The sequence below is a fragment of the Oncorhynchus masou genome, chromosome 25, assembly GCF_036934945.1.
Source record: "Oncorhynchus masou masou isolate Uvic2021 chromosome 25, UVic_Omas_1.1, whole genome shotgun sequence".
Taxonomy (NCBI): domain Eukaryota; kingdom Metazoa; phylum Chordata; class Actinopteri; order Salmoniformes; family Salmonidae; genus Oncorhynchus; species Oncorhynchus masou.
In genome coordinates, this window is record NC_088236.1 from 29,852,943 (window position 1) to 29,874,757 (window position 21,815).

Sequence of the window (21,815 nt, forward strand, 5' to 3'; positions counted from 1 at the left end):
CACACACACACACACACACACACACACACACACACACACACACACACACACACACACACACACACACTGTATCAGTCTTACACAGCTTCTGTACTGGGAAGAATGCATACATGTACACCAACACTGCCTACATACAGCCTAAAAATACGTGTGACTGTGAACTGTGAACTGTGCTCGAATGTATACGAATGAGAACTGTGCTCGAACGTATACACACACACACACACACACACGGATAGATGTGATGTGGAGATATTGATCAGTGTTTGGGTGAGATTGACATTTAATGCATTCATGTGTTATTGTGCATGCGGCTTATGTATTATTTTTAGCAGTGTCAATCCACATACACATTCACTTGTTCCACATGTTGTTACTTTACAGCCTTATTCTATAATGGATTAAATAAAGGTTTTCCCTCATCAATCTACACACAATACCCCATAATGATGAAGCAAAAACGTTTTTTTTTAGACAATTTATTAAATTGCTAATTTATTAAACATGAAAAACAGAAATGCCTTATTTACAGACCCTTTGCTATGACACTCCAAATTGAGCTCAGGTGCATCCTGTTTCCATTGATCATCCTTAAGTGGTTTCTACAACTTGATTGGTGTCATGCATAGGTGTAATAGGTGGCAGGGAAGTCAGGCGCAGGAGAGTCAAATGGAGTTTAAAATGGAGTCTTTTAATAAAGTTCCAAGAGTATGCTCCATAACAATAAATGTACAAACAAACAAAACATGGGTACGAGGACCCCACGCGCACCTATACAACAATCACACTACACTGACAATAAAACAATCTCTGACAAAGACATGAGGGGAAACAGAGGGTTAAATACACAACAGGTAATGAATGGGATTGAAAACAGGTGTGTGGGAAGACAAGACAAAACCAATGGAAAATGAAAAAAGGATCAATGATGGCTAGAAGACCGGTGACGTCGAACGCCGAGCACCGCCCGAACAAGTCGAGGCAACGACTTCGGCAGAAGTCGTGACAGTACCCCCCGACGCGCGGCTCCAGCTGCGCGTCGACACCGGCCTCGGGGACGACCCGGAGGGCGAGGTGCAGGGCGATCCGGATGGAGACGGTGGAATTCTGATAACATGGAAGGATCTAACACGTCCTCCACCGGAACCCAGCATCTCTCCTCCGGCCCGTACCCCTCCCAGTCCATGAGGTACTGATGGCCCCTCGCCCGACGTCTCGAATCCAAAATGGATCGAACGGAGTACGCCGGAACCCCCTCGATGTCTAGAGGAGGCGGAGGAACATCACGCACTTCAGCCTCCTGGAGCGGGCCAGCCACCATCGGCCTGAGGAGAGACACATGGAACGAGGGGTTAATACGGTAATGAGTGGGTAGTTGTAACCTATAACATACCTCGTTCACTCTCCTCAGGATTTGAAACGGCCCCACAAACCGCGGACCCAGCTTCCGGCAGAGCAGGCAAAGGGGCAGGTTTCGGGTCGAGAGCCAGACCCTGTCCCCTGGTGCGAACACTGGGGCCTCACTGCGGCGACGGTCTGCGCCAATTTTCTGGCGCCTTATGGCACGCTGAAGGTGGACGTGGGCTGCCTCCCAGGTTTCCTCAGCGTGCCGAAACCAATTGTCCACCGCAGGGGCCTCGGTCTGGCTCTGATGCCAAGGAGCCAGAACCGGCTGATACCCTAATACACATTGAAAGGGAGAAAGGTTAGTGGAGGAGTGACGTAGCGAGTTCTGAGCCATCTCTGCCCAGGGCACGAACTTCGCCCACTCCCCCGGCCGATCCTGGCAATAAGACCGCAGAAACCTACCCACATCCTGGTTAACTCTCTCCACCTGCCCATTACTCTCGGGGTGAAAACCTGAGGTAAGACTAACCGAGATGCCCAGACGCTCCATGAACGCCTTCCAGACCCTTGATGTGAACTGGGGACCCCGATCAGACACTATATCCTCAGGCACCCCATAGTGCCGGAAAACGTGTGTAAACAGGGCCTCTGCAGTTTGTAAGGCCGTAGGGAGACCTGGCAAAGGGAGGAGACGACAGGATTTTGAAAACCGATCCACAACGACCAGGATCGTGGTGTAACCCTGTGAAGGTGGAAGATCAGTCAAAAAATCCACCGACAGGTGCGACCATGGCCGTTGAGGAACGGGTAGAGGTTGTAGCTTACCTCTGGGCAGGTGTCTAGGAGCCTTGCACTGGGCGCACACCGAACAGGAAGAAACATAAATCCTCACGTCCTTAGCTAAAGTGGGCCACCAGTACCTTCCTTCAAGACAGCGCATCGTCCGACCTATCCCAGGATGACCAGAGGAGGGTGATGTGTGAGTCCAATATATCAATCGGTCGCGGACAGCAGACGGAACGTACAGACGACCAGCTGGACACTCAGGGGGAGAAGGCTCTGCACATGACGCCCGCTCAATGTCCGCGTCCAGCTCCCACACTACCGGCGCCACCAGACACGAAGCTGGGAGTATGGGAGTGGGATCCATGGACCGCTCCTCTGTGTCATACAGCCGAGACAATGCGTCTGCCTTAACGTTCTGGGAGCCTGGTCTGTAAGAAAGGGTAAACACAAAACGAGTGAAAAACATGGCCCACCTTGCCTTCAATCTCTTCGCCTGCCGGATGTACTCCAGATTGCGGTGGTCAGTCCAGATGAGAAAAGGGTGTTTAGCCCCCTCAAGCCAATGCCTCCACACCTTCAAGGCTTCTATGACAGCTAACAGCACTCGGTTCCCCACATCATAGTTTCGCTCCGCCGGGCTGAGCTTCTTTGAAAAGAAAGCACAGGGGCGAAGCTTCAGTGGCGTACCCGAACGCTGAGAGAGCACTGCTCCTATCCCAGCTTCGGATGCGTCCACCTCCACTATGAATGGCAAAGAGGGATCCGGAGGAGCCAGCACAGGCACCGAGGTAAACAGAGTCTTCAGGTGCTCAAAAGCCCTGTTCGCCTCAGCCGACCACTGCAAGTGCACCGGGCCCCCTTTAGCAGTGAGGTAATGGGAGCTGCCACCTGACCAAAACCCCGGATAAACCTCCGGTAGTAATTGGAAACCCCCAAAAACGCTGCAACTCCTTTACCGTGGTTGGAGTCGGCCAATTACGCACGGCTGTAATGCGGTCGCTCTCCATCTCCACTCCTGAAGTGGAAATCCGATGCCCTAGGAAGGAGATGGATTGTTGCAAAAACAAGCATTTCTCAGCCTTGACATATAGATCATGCTCCAACAGGCAACCAAGCACCCTGCGCACCAGGGACACATGCTCGGCGCGTGTAGCAGAGTATATCAGAATATCATCGATATACACCACTACACCCTGCCCGTGCAGGTCCCTGAAGATCTCATCTACAAATGATTGGAAAACTGATGGAGCATTCATCAACCCATATGGCATGACCAGGTACTCATAATGACCTGAGGTAGTGCTAAATGCCGTCTTCCACTCATCACCCTTCTTAATACGCACCAGATTGTTCGCACTCCTGAGATCCAATTTTGAGAAAAAACGTGCCCGTGCATTAACTCAATAACCGTATTGATCAGAGGTAGCGGGTAACTATATTTCACTGTGATTTTATTAAGACCTCGATAATCAATGCACGGGCGTAAACCGCCATCCTTTTTTCACAAAAAAGAAACTCGAAGAGACGGGTGAAATGGATGGCTGAATGAACCCCTGATGCAGGGATTCAGAGACATATGTATCCATAGCCTCCGTCTCCGCTTGCGACAGGGGATACACGTGACTCTTGGGATATGCAGCGTCTACCAGGAGATCTATCGCACAATCCCCCGTCGATGGGGTGGTAATTGAGTCGCCTTCTTTTTACAGAAGGCGAGAGCCAAATCGGCATATTCGGGGGAATGCGCACGGTGGAAACCTGGTCTGGACTTTCCACCGTAGTAGCACCAACGGAAAACCCCTAAACACCTACCTAAGCATTCTCGCGACCACCCCGTGAGAGCCCTCTGTGGCCAAGAAACAGTGGGGTTATGACAAACTAATCAGGGTAGGCCTAGCACCACAGAATACGCAGGAGAATCAATAAGGAAAAGACTAATCTTCTCCTTGTGACCCTCCTGCGTTATCATACACAAAGGTGCGGTTACCTCCCTGATAAACCCTGACCCTAATGGTCGACTATCTAAGGCATGAATAGGGAATGGCATATCCACAGGAATAATAGGGATCCCTAAACTATGAGCTAGACTTTTATTAATGAAATTCCCAGCCGCACCTGAATCTACTAGCGCCTTATACTGGGAATGCAGTGAAAAATCAGGAAAAGAGACAGAGACAAACATTACTGCAGCAGAGGGCTCTGGATGAGAATGGTGCCTACTCACCTGGGGTGACGCCAGAATGCCCTGCCTGCCCTCTCTATTCCCAGAGGAACCAACCCGGCACCGACCAGCAGTGTGCCCTCTGCGACCATGAATGGTGCTCGAGCGGGAACCCCCTCCGGTCTCCCTGCGCACCATCCCTCCCAATTCCATAGGTTCGGGAGAGAGGGTGCGGGAGGATGGAACAACCAGACCCCGATCTAGACGTCCACGAGTAGCCAGCATGTTGTCCAGCTTGATGGACATGTCCACCAGCTGGTCGAAGGTGAGGGTGGTGTCTCTACAGGCCAGCTCCCGACGGACGTCCTCGCGTACACTACAACGGTAATGGTTGATCAGGGCCCTGTCGCTCCATCCAGCGCCGGCAGCCAAGGTCCTAAACTCCAAAGCAAAATCCTGTGCACTCCTCGTCTCCTGCCTCAGATGATAGAGGAGCTCACCCGTTGCTTTGCCTTCAGGTGGGTGATCGAATACTATCCGGAATTGGCGGGTGAACTCCTCAAAATGGTCCTACGCCACATCCTCCCTTCTCCACACAGGGCTGGCCCATTCCAGGGCTTTCCCGGTGAGGCATGAGACGAGGGCGTAACTCTTCTCACGGTCAGATGGTACTGGGGAGGCCGTGGCTAGATATAAGTTCAGTTTGAGGAGGAAACCCTGGCAGTCGGCAGAATCTCCGTTGTATCCCGTGGGTAGGGATAAATGGATCCTCGATTCCGGAGAGGAAAAAACGTTCACGGGAGATTCCGGTTGTGGTGGTGGTGGCGCTGGAGAAACTCCCTGTCTCTCCCAGCGATCCATTTTCTGGACAATGTGCTCCATGACGGAGCTGATACAGTCAAGCTCCCTCGCTTGTTCCTGAACGCGTTCCTCCAGGTCCATGGGCATAGTGTCCTCTCCTGCTGACTTCATATATATTGGTCAGAGATTCTGTCATGCATAGGTGTAATAGGTGGCAGGGAAGTCAGGCGCAGGAGAGTCAAATGGAGTTTAAAATGGAGTCTTTTAATAAAGTTCCAAGAGTATGCTCCATAACAATAAATGTACAAACAAACAAAACATGGGTACGAGGACCCCACGCGCACCTATACAACAATCACACTACACTGACAATAAAACAATCTCTGACAAAGACATGAGGGGAAACAGAGGGTTAAATACACAACAGGTAATGAATGGGATTGAAAACAGGTGTGTGGGAAGACAAGACAAAACCAATGGAAAATGAAAAAAGGGTCAATGATGGCTAGAAGACCGGTGACGTCGAACGCCGAGCACCGCCCGAACAAGGGGAGGCAACGACTTCGGCAGAAGTCGTGACAATTGGAGTCCACCTGTGGTAAATTCAATTGATTGGACATGATTTGGAAAGGCACACACCTGTCTATATAAAAGTCACAGAAACAAGATTCTCTGGCCTGATGAAACCAAGATTGAACTCTTTGGCCTGAATGCTAAGCGTCACGTCTGGAGGAAACCTGGCACCATCCCTACGGTGAAGCATGGTGATGGCAGCATCATGCTGTGGGATGTTTTTCAGCTGCAGGGACTGGGAGACTAGTAAGGATGGGGGAAAGATGAACGGAGCAAGCTACAGAGAGATCCTAGATGAAAACCTGCTCCAGAGTGCTCAGGACCGTGGTAAAGGTTCACCTTCCAATAGTACAACGATCCTAAGCACACAGCCAAGACAACGCAGGAGTGGCTTCGGAAACAGGTCTCTGAATGACCTTGAGTGTCCCAGCCAGAGCCCGGACTTGAACCTGATCAAACATCCTTGATATTTCCCCCAAAAAGACATTTGCAAAAATTTCAGGAAAATAGTTTTTGCTTCGTCATTATGGGGTATTGTGTGTAGATTGATGAGGATTTTAAAAAACATTATTTTTTTTGATTAAGGTTGTAATGTAGCAAAATGTGGAAATGGTGAAAGGCTCTAGATACTTTCCGAATGCACTGTTGCGTGTCCCAATACAGCCCAAGGCTTACTTAAACTTCTTTTGGTATTTTTTGGACTAGTGTAAAATAGGGGACATTATTTTTTTTGATTCAAGGTGTGTGTCTTTAAGGCAAAATGTGGAAATCTTGATGATACTGGTTTGACTGGTATTTTTGCAGTATTGTTGACGTCTCCCATATGTCCAGCCCAAGGCTTGGGTGAACTGCTTACTGAATACACAGCATTTCAAGCTACTCTGTTGTTGACTAAACCTTGAACAATGTTGCTTCATACCAAGATGCGGGATTTTCTCTGTCATCTCTGTCTGTGTGTGCCAGCCAGCAGACCTGTTTCAGACCTGTCTCACCTTACTGTACCTGTCTGACTGGTTTACCTGTCTCACCTTACTGTACCTGTCTGTCTGGTTTACCTGTCTCTCCTTGCTGTACCTGTCTGACTGTCTGGTTTACCTGTCTCTCCTTGCTGTACCTGTCTGACTGTCTGGTTTACCTGTCTCTCCTGACTGTACCTGTCTGTCTGGTTTACTTGTCTCTCCTGACTGTACCTGTCTGTCTGGTTTACCTGTCTCTCCTGACTGTACCTGTCTGTCTGTCTGGTTTACCTGTCTCTCCTGACTGTACCTGTCTGTCTGGTTTACCTGTCTCTCCTGACTGTACCTGTCTGTCTGTCTGGTTTACCTGTCTCTCCTCACTGTACCTGTCTGTCTGGTTTATTTGTCTCTCCTTACTGTATCTGTCTGTCTGATTTACCTGTCTCTCCTGTACTGTCTGTCTGTCTGTCTGTCTGTCTGTCTGTCTGTCTGTCTGTCTGTCTGTCTGTCTGTCTGTCTGTCTGTATGTCTGGTTTACTTGTCTCTCCTGACATTGGGTGGCAATACAGGAGAAGGTCACTGCCCAGGCCGTCCCTCCAGGAGAAGTCAATATGAAGATAGGCAGAAACTGCTTCTCCAGTAGAAATCCTGATCCCACTTGAAGTCGATATCGTGGCAACGTTGGCTAGCTGAGCTCATGCTCAGAAACACATCATCGGGTCTCGCACCGAACGGTGCATGTGCAGGCCGTCAAATCAAAGGCACTCCTTTGATAAAGTTGTTTTTTGACAAAAATGAAAACGTGTCAGTTTGCGACTTTCACAAGGTTGGAGTAATAACATGTTCAACTACTTAAGACATTGTCTTTGGTCTAGGTTGTGGATTTAGATTTAGAGAAAATTAACAACTAATTAATGCTTTTTCACTTCTCTCATTGACTTCTCAAAGCCCAAACCCCAACCTGCTCTGCTTGGTTTGTTTTGAAAGCATTCCCGGAAGTCTTGCAATGTTGCACCTTTGGATTTAGAAACTCTGTGGTCTATCATTGTGATGGCCCCTAAATGCCAAGGTTAATATTACAACACATTTCATGAATTTAAACACAAACTGCAATACATTACATGTAACCAGCTGATGGTAGATGAGAGAAACACAGCAGCCGAGAACATGCCTCATGTCTCAGTGACGTTAGCCCTGTGGGACACTGTGGGAGAGGGGCTTGGGATGTTGGCTGATGTCAAGATGTATAGGTTTCCTTCAATGGTCTGGCTGCGAAGCGGCCATCTTGGGAGGGAGAGAATGCTGTGTGGTGGCCTGAGAACTCCTGTGTTTCCCAGCCAACACGCATCTAAAGAATAACAATTTCACTAGCCATGAAGACCATCCATGAAGCCAAGGGGCCATGTCCACAGACCAGAGCCAAACGCTCTCCTCTCAGGCAGCTCTCCATGCACTCCTATAAATACATCTTATTTGTTTAGAGGCTATATGCATCTTTGGGAAAATACCACTGTGTTGACATAAGTTCACCCTCCCTGCCCCCCTTCTCCCTCTCCTCTCTCTTCTCCCAACTTTTTAACCTTTCAATGCCTGACAAATTCTTGACCACTCAGGAAAGAGAAATAGAGAGAGAGTGAGAGAAGGAAAGAGAGAGCGCGAGAGAGAGAGATAGGGAGAGGGAGAGAGGATGTATATAGATAAAAATGAAAGTGACCAAGGTAGAGGGCAGAGGAACAGGAAGAGAGGGAGAGAAAGAAAATGGAGGGAGATTGGGGGGGAGGAGAAAGAGTCGTCCTCTCAGAGGCCTCCACTGTCTTTAAGTCACTATGGCATCCACCAGAGCACTCGCATACGCTGGGGCTCTAAAGGGCCTTTGTCCTTGTAAAGATGGGGTTTGGCTGATTTGGGGTGCATGTGGATTTGGGGGTGGTGGGCTGGGCTGGGCTGGGGCTTGGCGTCGTACATTTGGCTCCCACATCATTGGAATGGCACACCAGTGGGTTTTTTGCTGAGGGATTTGCTGGAGGGGAGGTCGAGGGGCGAGGGGGCTCTGGTTTTTCAGGAGAGAGGTTTGGACGTTTTCCAAACAGTGCATTTTTGCTTTCAAGAAAGCTCCACTTGTGTAAATGTGCTCTTTGTCCCTTGGTCTATTGTTTGAACAGCATTGTGGACTTTCTGTGGGAGGCACACGGGGGACTGGGGGGCCAGAGAGGTACGGAGGGGGGCACAGCCTTGAATAGCTTGACTGAGGAAGATGGGGTTTTGGAGGGACCAAGGTATGGCACTGGAATGTTCTGATAGCCATACACACATGCACGCACGCGCACGCACAACGGGGATGAAGAGTTGGGGTCAGGGCCAGTCCTGGCCATTCTGCCACCCTAGGCTAGACAAAAGAATTGCTTCCCCCACTAGAATTGTCCCAGTAAGCAAAATTATGTTGAAAAGACATTGAAAATACCTATTTTTCCAGACATTGAAGTTAGGTTCAATTTAGGTTCTGAATGAAAGGTGAAAATAAGTATTTTCCAGACTTTGAAAATAGGTATTTTCAGGACGTTAAAATCAGGTTAATTTTCAGTTCTGAATGAAAGTTGAAAATACGTCATTTATAGACATCTATGTTTGGGCCAAATAAAGGCTGGCCCAGACCGGATCAAATCTGAGCTAAACATAAACGTCTGCAAAAAAAGATGTCCAAAAGGCATCAGCGCCGGTCCATGCTTACTGAAGTATAGCTTACAGTGTCACCTGAAATTCAATTTTAGGAATGCCCATCTATCTCGTAGGCACAGGAGTTTGGTGGCACCTTAATTGGGGAGAACTGGCTCGTGGTAATGGAGCGAAATAAGAGGAATGCTAAAAAAAAACTGTACAAGTCAAAAGTTTGGACTCACCAACTCATTTAAGGGTTTTTGTTCATTTTGACCAGTTTCTGCATTGTAGAATAATAGTGAAGACATCAAAACTAGGAAATAACACATATGGAATCATGTAGTAACCAAAAAAGTGTTAAACAAATCAAAATATATTTTATATTTGAGGCTCTTCAAAGTAGCCACCCTTTGCTTGATGACAGCTTTGCATTTTCTCAACCAGCTTACTGAGGTAGTCCCCTGGAATGCATTTCAATTAACAGGTGTGCCTTGTTAAAGGTAATTTGTGGAATTTCTTTCCTTCTTAATGCTTTGAGCCAATCTGTTGTGTTGTGACAAGGTAAGGGTGGTATACGGAAGATGGCCCTATCTGGTAAAAGACCAAGTCCATATTATGGCAATAATAGCTCAAATAAGCAACGGGAAATGACAGTCCACCATTACTTTAAGACATGAAGGTCAGTCAATACGGAAAATTTTAAGAATTTTGAAAGTTTCTTCAAGTGCAGTTGCAAAAACCGTAAAGTGCTATAATGAAACTGTCTCTTATGAGGACCACCACAGGAAAGGAAGACCCAGAATTACCTCTGCTGCAGAGAATAAGCTCATTAGAGTTAACTTCACCTCAGATTGCAGCCCAAATAAATGCTTCACTAAGTTACAGACACATCTCAACATCAACTGGTTAGAGGAGACTGCGTAAGTCAGGCCTTCATGGTCTAAATGCTACAAAGAAACCACTACTAAAGGATACCAATAATAAGAAGAGACTTGCTTGGGTCAAGAAATACGAACAATGGACATCAGACCGGTGGAAATCTGTTTTTGGTTACTACATAATTCCAAATGTGTTATTTCGTAGTTTTGATGTCTTTACTATTATTCTACATCATAGAAAATAGTAAAAAATAAAGGAAAACCCTTGAATGACTGTGTGTGGTGTGTCCAAACATTTGACTGGTGCTGTACATCAAACACATGGTTTCCGTTAATTGGGGAGAGCGGGCTCGTGGTAATGGAGCTGAATAAGTGGAATGGTCTCAAATACATCAAACACCATTCCATTCTCTCCGTTCCAGCCATTATTATGAGCCATCCTCCCCTCAGCAGCCTCCACTGGTGGCAAGTCTACTGTTTGTGAAACACCAACAATGCCGTCCAAAAGTCGTTCCTTACTGGGTTGTAGCATACCGTCGGCCCTCAATATAATTTTATGAATGCCCATCCACATGGTAGGCCCACCATTTGTAAAACAAGCCGTTGCATTGGCTTTATTAGTCCTGATTCCTGTAACTAATCAATTTAGCTATTTCATCTCAGTATCAGCTACCCAACTTTATCAGGAGGAGTTATCCTGAGCCTATTTGAAATGCGTTTACACAGCGGGAAATGCAGAAGTATCTTTTTCCCCATGATCAGCTCATAAAAAATGTACAGACACAAACTTGAAACCACTTATCATGAAAATGTAGCTCACTAGATGAATCTCCTAGACAGCAGTTGTGAGTAGCCTGACCATCCATTCCATATAGTCCATTAAACTTTGTCCTGACCTGTTTTTAGGAGATGTTGTTTGTTAACATGTCAGCACATTCTTTTTTTATTGGGCACCGTTTAGGTTCGTCTAATTGATCGGAGAAACATGCATGATAAAAAAAGTTTCCGTCTCATTACATTGTCCTACATTTTATCTCCAGCCTGTAGGCTACAGAAATGGCCACATACTCGTTCTACCTTTCCTATATCTGCTACATGATTTTTGTTCAATTCTTTTTTTTGACTGAATGTTGGTGGAGCGCCGCAGCGATGCGTCTCTCCAACAGCACCATGAAGAGGTGCGCTGGGAATAGACAAGATAAATATTTTGTGTCACTGCCTTTGACAAGATGGGTACTGTTTATTACAGGCCCAGCGTCGTCTGGGTTTAACTGGTGTAGGCCGTCAGGTAAATAAGAATTTGTTCTTAGCTGACTTGCCTGGTTAAATAAAGGTTATGTTAAAAAAATATCCTCCTATGGTTAGGCTGAGGGAGATGGCTGCCTGGATTCCCTATAAAGGGGATTCATGACTGCTTCCACCTGTCTGCTCTCACAGTTTGGTGTGAGACAACCATTATACCCGATGATGTGTTTCTGCGCATTAGCTTCGCGAGCCAACGTCACCATGACATCACCTACACCTGTGATCAGGGATTTATTTTGGAGAAGCAGTTTCTGCCTATCTTCTTGCTCTACTCTCTTTGCCCTTACCGTATGTGTTTTTACATTTCTCCCTTCCCGTGTTACTCTCTTTCCTCTATATATAACCTTTCTCTCCCTGCCGAAGCTCTCTGCCGTCGCGGAGGGATCAACTTAGATTGATGTTAGCCAAGTGTGTAAGAGCTGATTCCTCTGCTGTGTCCTCTGTCTCACTGTGGTTGTATGATGATATCCTATGTGATCTCTCCTTAGCTGATCCTTCTACCACAGCACACAGGGTACCAGGGGACGGTGATTGAGCATTACACCACGTGTGCCTGTGTCAGGGGGACGTGTGCCTGTGTCAGGGACCACAATTAGTGGGGCGTGTCCCCTACCATTAATCACTGCACTGCCATTGCCACCACCTCAGCTCCTCGCCTCCGAGCTGGCTCAGGACCCCGCTCTTAGACTCCGATACACTCCTTTACTGCTGGGACAGCACCCACACACCAATAGTCTGCTCAAACCGATCACTAACTTACTAACTTAGCACAGTCTAAAAGACTCTGACTTTAAGAAACGTGCCATAATTACCATAATGCTGTTGGTTTATGCTTAGCTTTGATCTTGATTATCTGCTTTCCAATCGCCAAGGCTAAATCATCGACGGTACAAACGTGTGTGTAGTCTTCAGGTTTCTGTCCAGTGCCAGTGGATGGTATGGTGAAATACTAGCTGAATCCTAACTCAAACAACAAAGCTTCAGTGTGAACTTCTCATTCACTCTGAGTATTCTAATCAATAATGGAGCAGGATGTTAAATATTTGTCATCAGGCGATCACACATCAATTGAACGGATCAATAAATTATAAGAAAGAATGAGACCAGGCTGCATGCTTGCTGTTTGCTTACCCTGTTCCTCAAGTAGAGAGAGAGAGAGGTTTGGTAGAGAAAAATGTGGATTCCTTGGACTCAGGGTGTTCCCTAGGGAAGGGTCTCTCTCTTTGTAGGTATGGATGGAGGGAGAGCGGGGATGGACGGGGTTCTGAGCCCCTCCTTTGAAAATTCAACTCTTTGTAGTTTTAGAGAGGGATTCTGTCTCCCTGTCCATCCACACACACACACACACACACACACACACACACACACACACACACACACACACACACACACACACACACACGCACACACACACACACACACACACACACACACACACACACACACACACACACACACACACACACACACACACACAGGTCACCTGTGACACAAGTCAGTATTCGACTTCCATCCATATCTGAGGACGTCGGAAGAAGACGTGGAAACCTGCCACTAGGGGCAAGAGTGAGCACTGTTACCTTCAAGTAGGTTTCAGTTTTGTTAGGGTGTTGTGGACAGGGATGGTGGATGGATGTAAAGCAGCTGCCTCTGATTCCAAAGGTTGGAAGTTTGAGTACGGTGATAGAAAGTTATTTTTGTTTTAAGCCTATCCCTAACCTTAAAGGAAAGGTTCACCTATTTTGAATGTTAAATTGTTTTTGTGCATCTCAGAGTCATTATCTATTGATTCCCTGGGTCATTTCATGTTTTCATGTGTGTTTGAGTTATTGGCGTTCAAGCAGGCAGAAATCTGTCTTGTAGGACCTAGCACCATGATAAAGTCTCTCTCACGACACTGGAAGTAAATAGGAAAACGACTTTTAGATCATGAAAACATCTATCATACATTTTAGATTTCAATACTGGCCAATGTCATAATGCGGGAGGATGTCTTCTCTCGAATGAGCCATCGATCATATTTTTGCGATATTCCTAACTCGAGAAATGTGTAATTTAACAGAGCCCATTTTTCCTATTTGTCTGCCTCTTTAGCCCAGGGTGAAGGATGTATTACACCCTACACAGCAGTCTGTCGACCAATCACATTCACGTTGTCATCACATTGTCATGCGTCAAGCAGTTGCTAAGATAATCATCACGCAATCCCTTCTCAAAGTCAGTGTATATGGAGAGAAACGTGCCTATTATTCTCAAAAGTACGTAATGTCATGATTCCAAAGCTATACGATATTACAGCAGTGGAGGCTCCTCAGAGGAGGAAGGGGAGGACCATCGTTCTCAGTGAATTTTATAAAAATAAAAAGTGAAACATTTAAAAAGTAAACCTTTCAGATAAAACTATACCAAATATATTCACGTCAACAAATAGCTAGCTTCTGTCTTCCTCTGGATACACTGACTTTAATACAAAACCTAGGAGGCTCATAGTTCTCACCCCCTTCCAAAGACTTACACAGTAATTATGACAACTTCCGGAGGACATCCTCCAACCTATCAGGGCTCTTGCAGCATGAACAGACATGTTATCCACCCAACAACTACAACTAGCTAGCACTGCATTTCTTAAATTGAGAGAGAGAGAGAGAGTCACTTTCACAGCTAGCAAATACAACTATGTAGCTAGTTTAGCATACTCAAACATCTGGCTCAAACAGAGGGATGCTCTTATCTAGCTGGCTATGACTATCCAACACTGGAACTCTTCCAAGTCAAGGTAAGCTTTAGGTTTTAATAATTTATTGCAACCGGGGCCTGCAGGTGTAACTGCTAAACTGCTTACTGAATGTACACTGTACTGCATGATTGTAGCGAGTTTACTAACGCGTTAGTTCCATTAGTTATGTTGACTATGACATTACTTTAGCTAATATGGTGACAACGATGTAGGCTGTGTGTCGTGGTTATGATATGAAGGTTTGTATTGGAAAGTATTTTTTGCCTGGTCACATACAGCTGATGTGTTGTGCATTGAAGTCCACAAGCGAAGGGAAAAGGTGAGAGGAGGAGAGTGCGTAGATGCGAGAAGGAATACAACAAGCTGTTTGTATGTGGCTATGAAAGTGAACTGTTAGCGTGTAATCGGGTGTATTCATTTGGCCGATTCTGTTGGAAAATGTTTTATAAAAGGGAAGAAAATGGAACAAAACGGGGATAGACATACAGTGCATTCAGAAGGTTTTCAGACCCCTTGACGTTTTCCACAGTTTGTTACGTTACAGCCTTATTCTAAAATCAAAGTTTTTTTCCCCTCATCAATCTACACACAAAACTCCATAATGACAAAAAAACACAGGTTTAAAACAAAAATGTGAAATATCACATTCACATAAGTATTCAGACCCTTTACTCAGTATTTTGTTGAAGCACCTTTGGCAGCGATTAGAGCCTCGAGTCTTCTTAGGTATGATGCCATAAGCTTGGCACACCTGTATTTGGGGAGCTTCTCCCATTCTTCCCTGCAGATCCTCTCAAGCTCTGTCAGGTTGGATGGGGAGCGTCGCTGCACAGCTATTTTCAGGTCTCTCCAGAGATGTTAGATCGGGTTCAAGTCTGCCCCCTGACCAAGAGAAGCTACGACACGACATGCATCAAGCACACCCATCTCATTAGTGGTTGTGATATGAGATACATTATCAGACTTCTTTTAATTGACTGTCCTAGCCCCACATTAAAAATATGTGATGATGAGTTGAGAAGACAATCAGAAATACTGTTATTTATATTTAGATATTATATATATTTATATATATTTTTCAATGGACTGCCATAGCCCCAAATACAAAGTAAACATTGGCTGTTAATTACATCATTTCTTTCACATGCTTGGGGTCGCGAACATTTTCAGTTATCAAAATGGGGTAGTGGGCCAAAAATGTTTGGGAACACCTGCCTTAACCATTTGGCATTAATGCCTAACAGTAAGACTTTGGAGTTAATGCCTTAACTTAACCTGAAACACTTCGAAATTTGACATTTGTAATAACTTCGAAATTTGATGTTTGAGAAACATGAATGAACGTCTAATTCTGAAGTGAGACTGTGAGATCTAGTTGCACACACACGCACACACTGTATTCTTCTCTGTTTCACCCACACTGTTTTTATTTAACGCATAACGAATTAAACTCTGTTGCTTTCACTCTCTCTTCTTCTCTCTCTCTCGCTCCCTCTCTCTTACTCAATTGCTTTGTAAAAACAGAGAAATAAAAAGCAGCCAGATGGCAGCTCAGACCTAATATAAAATCAATACTCTCCCTCCAAGAGAAAAAAACGAGAAGGATGAATGCTCCCTCCCTCCCTCCCTCCCTCCCCCTCCCTCCCTCCCTCCCTCCCTCCCTCCCTCCCTCCCTCCCTCCCTCCCTCCCTCCCTCCCTCCCTCCTCCTCCCTCCCTCCCTCTCTCTCTCTCTCTCTCTCTCTCTCTTGCTTGCACGCACAAATGCACACGCGCACACATACGCACACACACTTCACTGATCTTCTCCAGCCCTGAGCAGGAGTAGGCCCAGCCCACCTAACTTCTCAATCTACTATTCCATTAGGAATCCCTAGGGAGCGGGAGAGGAGCCTAAGTGTGCGTGTTTGTGTGTGTGTGTTTGTGTGTGTGTGACAGGGGGCAGTCGCTTGGAATTTAAGGACTTCTCAGGACACAAATTGAGAGAGAGAGAGGGAGGAGGGCAAGGTAGAGATATTCTTTGAAGAAGGAGAGGGGTGAGGGCCATTGAGAAGTCATTAGGCTAATGATAATTAGCAGGGTGAATAAGCAGAGAGAGAAAGGGGGTGTGGATGTAGGCAGGGGAGAGGTAATGGGGGATGATTTGCGACTTGTTTTGTTGACTGACAGCAAAATCAGAACGGGAAAGATTGTTTTAAATTCTCTTTATTCCTGTGAGTCTCTTTACAATTGTGTTTTTAACTCTGGTGTATGTTTGTTAGTCCTTATGAGTTTGTGTGTTCATGTATTACTCCTGTTTGTCATTGTGTATTGACATTGTGTGTTTATACACTAGTGTGCAGTCTTGTTTTCCCAGTATGTGTGTGTGTGTGTGCATGTGTGTGTGGGTCCAGCTCCCTCCACTCTGTCTGTTGGAGCAGTGCAACCTGTCCCCTGGTGCCTGGGCCTGCTGGGTGTGTGACAGATAGCCTGGGGAGAGAGGATACGCCAGGCTGTTTAGGTGATAATTAAGGAGGTTTTATCTTAATTTGAGCTGTTACTCTCCATCCTCTCCTGTGATTTATGAGTCAATGGCCAGGCCTGCTCCTCTGCTCTGCCTCTTAGCACTTGGGACAAGACAAAGAGACATGCTCCCTCTGTACACACTATCACAAACAGTCACACATGTGTGCAGGGAAACACAAAACACACGTGCCTATGGGTACAAACACACAGGTACACAAATAAATACATAGACAGACCACAAAGACATACAGATAACTTACACTAAAATACATGTCAGTGCATACCCATTAAACAAACAAATTAAACCATATTTTGCAGCTGGCACCTCAGCAATTCCATGGTAAGGTCAAGCTGAGCATGAAAAAACAAAATAGCTTTTTTCCTAATTAAACTACTTTCATATTTACCTTGAATGTATTTTGAAGTAAAGACTACATTTGGCCTTTATATTTGCTAAATTGAATGTAATTGTTACCACAAAGTAGGATACAACGTCTCAAAATAACTATTTTCAGTCAACCAGATTTCATAGCTTTTGGCAATGGCTCACAGAACTTGTTTTGGTACTCACATCTGTCCCCCTGTGTTTCTGACCAAGCCTGAAGAATAACGAAACAATATCAAACACATTTTTATCCATTAAGTGCTAATACAGAATTCTACAATCTAGTAACGATAGAAAGCTGATTTGGACAGGCAGTGTCACATTTGTAACGTTTTTGAGGAAAGGTTGATATTGTGGACATGTTTCGAGTATGATTGCAATCAAATTTTCTGTGCAAAGCTAACTTTCATCAAAGGCTTCAGTGATGTATAACTGGTTTCCTTTCTCTCTTTGTCAGTATTCGTTCCAACCTCTTTTTTTTGTTTGTTGCCATTTCACTTCACAAAAATGAAGAAGTGTAACCCTGCATAGTAGAGACATCAAGATATAGTACAGATGATAAAGGATGAGTGAGGAATGAGTCCAGATAGCTCAAATTAACAAGGGAAGGAAATGGGTGTATCAATCCTTGAGTCGAGGGTTAGAGGTACACACTGAGTTTACAAAACATTAAGAATACCTGCTCTTTCCACGACAAGCACTGACTAGGTGAATCCAGCTGAAATCCATGTTCCGTTGTTGACGTCACCTGTTAAATCCACTTAACATTTGTGTAGATGAAGGGGAGGAGAGAGGTTAAAGAGGGATTTTTAAGCCTAGAGAGAATTGAGACATTTTGAGATTGAAGTGCCTTTGAACGGGGTATGGTAGTAGGTGACTGGCGCACCGATTTGTGTCAAGAACTGCAACGCTGCTGGGTTTCTCACGCTCAACAGTTTCCCGTGTGTATCAAGAATGATCAACCATCTGAAGGACATTCAGCCAACTTGACACAACTGTGGGAAGCATTGGAGTCAACATGGGCCAGCATCCCTGTGGAACGCTTATGACACCTTGTTGAGTCCATGCCCCAACGAACTGAGGCTGTTCTGAGGGCAAATGGGGTTTGTAAACTCAGTGTACAGTGTATTCGGAAAGTATTCAGACCCCTTGACTCTTTCCACATTTTGTTACGTTACAGCCTTATTAGAAAATGTATCAAATTAAAATAAAACTTGTCAATCTACATACAATACCCCATAACGTCTACACAAAACAGGTTTTCAGACATTTTTGCAAATTGATAAAGTAAAAAACCCCTGAAAAATCACATTTACTTAAGTATTCAGACCCTTTACTCAGTACTTTGTTGAAGCACCTTTGGCAGCGATTACAGCCTTGAGTCTTCTTGGGTATGACGCTACAAGCTTGGAACACCTGTATTTGGGGAGTTTCTCCCATTCTTCTCTGCAGATCCTCTCAAGCTTTGTCAGGTTGGATGGGGAGCGTCGCTGCACAGCTATTTTCAGGTCTCTCCAGAGATGTTAGATCGGGTTCAAGTCTGGGCTCTGGCTGGGCCGCTCAAGAACATTCAGAGACTTGTCCCGAAGCCACTCTTTCGTTGTCTTGGCTGTATGCTTAGGGTCGTTGTTCTGTTGGAAGGTGAACCTTCGTCCCAGTCTGAGGACCTGAAATTTCTGGAGCAGGTTTTCATCAAGGATCTCTCAAATTAAATTTTATTAGTCACATACACATATTTAGCAGATGTTATTGCGGGTGTAGTGAAATGCTTGTGTTTCTAGCTCCAACAGTGCAGAATACATGTAAAAAAGAATACATGTAAACATTATTAAAGTGACTAGTGTTCCATTATTAAAGTGACTAGTGTTCCATTATTAAAGTGACCAGTGATCCCATGTCTATGCATAAAGGGCATCACCCTCTAAGTTGCAGGGTTGAGTAACCGGGTGGTAGCCGGCTAGTGATGGCTATTTAACAGTCTGATGGCCTTGAGATAGAAGCTGTTTGTCAGTCTCTCAGTCCCAGCTTTGATGCACCTGTACTGACCTCGCCTTCTGGATGGTAGCAGGGTGAACAGGCCGGGGCTCAGGTGGTTGATGTCCTTGATGATCCTTTTGGCCTTCCTATGACATCGGGTGCAGTATGTGTCCTGGAGGGCAGGCAGTGTGCCCCCGGTGATGTGTTGGGCAGACCGCACCACCCTCTGGAGAGCCCTGCGGTTGTGGGCAATGCAGTTGCCGTACCAGGTGGTGATACAGCCCGACAGAATGCTCTCAATTGTGCATCTGTAAAAGTTTGTGAGGGTCTTAGGGGCCATGCCGAATTTCTTCAGACTCCTGAGGTTGAAGAGACGCTGTTGCACCTTCTTCACCACACTGTCTGTGTGGGTGGACCATTTCAGATCGTTGGTGATGTGTACACCGAGGAACTTGAAGCTTTTCACCTTCTCTACTGTGGTCATGTCGATGTGGATGGGGGCGTGCTCTCATTGCTGTTTCCTGAAGTCCACGATCAGCTCCTTCATTTTGTTGACGTTGAGGGAGAGGTTATTGTCCTGGCACCACTCTGCCAGGGCCCCTCACCTCCTCCCTGTAGGCTGTCTTAGAATTGTTGCTAGTCAGGCCTACAACTGTTGTGTCATCTGCAAACTTGATGACTGAGTTGGAGGCATGCGTGGCCACACAGTCATGGATGAACAGGGAGTACAGGAGGGGGCTGACCACACACACTTGTCTGTCCCCTGTGTTGAGAATCAGCAAAGTTGAGGTGTTGTTTGCTACCTTCACCATCTGAGGGCGGCCCATCAGGAAGTCCAGGACCACGTTGCACAGGGCGGGGTTCAGACCCAGGGCCCCGGGCATACTGATGAGCTTGGAGGATACTATGGTGTTGGAGGCTGATCTATAGTCAATGAACAGCATCCCATTCTTGTCCAGATGGAATAGGGCAGTGTGCAGTGCGATGGCGAATGCATTGTCTGTGGATCTTTTGGGGTGGTATGTAAATAGAAGTGGGTCTACGTGTCAGGTAAGGTAGAGGTGATATGATCCTTAACTAGCCTCTCAAAGCACTGACTAGTCTCCCAGTCCCTGCTTGCTGAAAAACATCCCCACAGCATGATGCTGCCACCACCATGTTTCACCATAGAGATGGTGCCATGTTTCCTCCGTACGTGACGCTTGGAATTCAGGTCAAAGTGTTTCATCTTGGATTCATCAAATCATATCAAATTGTATTTGTCACATACGCCGAATACAACAGGTAACTCCAAACGGGCTGTTTATGTGCCTTTGACTGAGGAGTGGCTTCCGTCTTGCCACTCTACCATAAAGGCCTGATTGTTGGAGTGCTGCTGAGATGGTTGTCTTTCTGGAAGGCTCTCCCATCTCCACAGAGGAGCTCTGGAGCTCTGTCAAAGTGACCATCCGGTTCTTGGTCACCTCCCTGACCAAGGTTCTTCCCTGATTGCTCAGTTTGGTCGGGTGGCCAGCTCTAGGAAGAGTCTTGGTGGTTCCAAACTTCTTCCATTTAAGAAGGATGGAGGCCACTGTGTTCTTGGGGACCTTCAATGCTGCAGATATTTTTGGTACCCTTCCCCAGATCTGTGCCTCGACACAATCCTGTCTCGGAGCTCTACGGACAATTCCTTCAACCTCATGGGTTGGTTTTTGCTCTGACATGCCCTGTGAACTCTGGGACTTTTATATAGACAGGTGTGTGCCTTTCCAAATCATGTCCAATCAATTGAATTTACCACAGGTGGACTCCAAACAAGTTGTAGAAACCACTTAAGGATGAGCAATGAAAACAGGATGTACCTGAGCTCAATTTCGAGTCTCATAGCAAAGGGTCTGAATACTTATATAAATAAGCAAATAATAATATCTAAAAACCATTTTCGCTTTGTCATTATGGGGTATTGTGTGTAGATTGATGAGGAACATTTAAAAATATATATATTTTATAATAAGGCTATAATGCTGTTGAAATTCAGTCCTTGAGGAGAAACGACCACACAGGATGTGTGTACATCTTGCCAGCCAAGGACGTCAAGGCTTGGGTGGCTTCAGGTCAAGTTGTCAAGTCCCTGTGTCCTTTAGTGGACAACAGGGAGGAGGTACCATTTCATAGAGCCTGTACTGTCAGATTAAAGGGTGTGAGATTAACACAAAGCAGGAGCTCATAAAAAAATGTTGAATTGAGTTTGATGTTTTGTATGTTTATTGTGTTGCTCAGTAGGTGATTGATAATACCATTGAATATTTTAAAGAAAACATCTGTCATTAATGATCTAGAATGAAGTGTTCCTCTAGTGTTATTTATGAAAGTGCAAATGTTTCTGTAATTGTTGAGGTATGCAGCCCTCTAATTCACATTGAAAATAGAGATTTTCAAATAAAGAATTCTAATTGCATTTTTATTTAGCACATTTGTGAATTTATGGTTGTTTAAGACAGGACCACTTTGATAGCCTACGCAATAACCATTCAAGATACTGGTGATTTCTTGGTTTCTTTGAGGTACACTGCATTTTCAGATGACAAGAAAAGTATTATTATGACGTTTGGTGAAGAAATATTTAATATATCAACACATCCTTTTTCACAGCATCACATCCATAACTGAGAATGTCACATCCATTACAGTACCAAGACTTTGAGATTCACAGAATTTTGCTCCCAAAAATATCTGTCCAGTTTTGGTGTCCCGTTACTGGTGTAAGTTAGA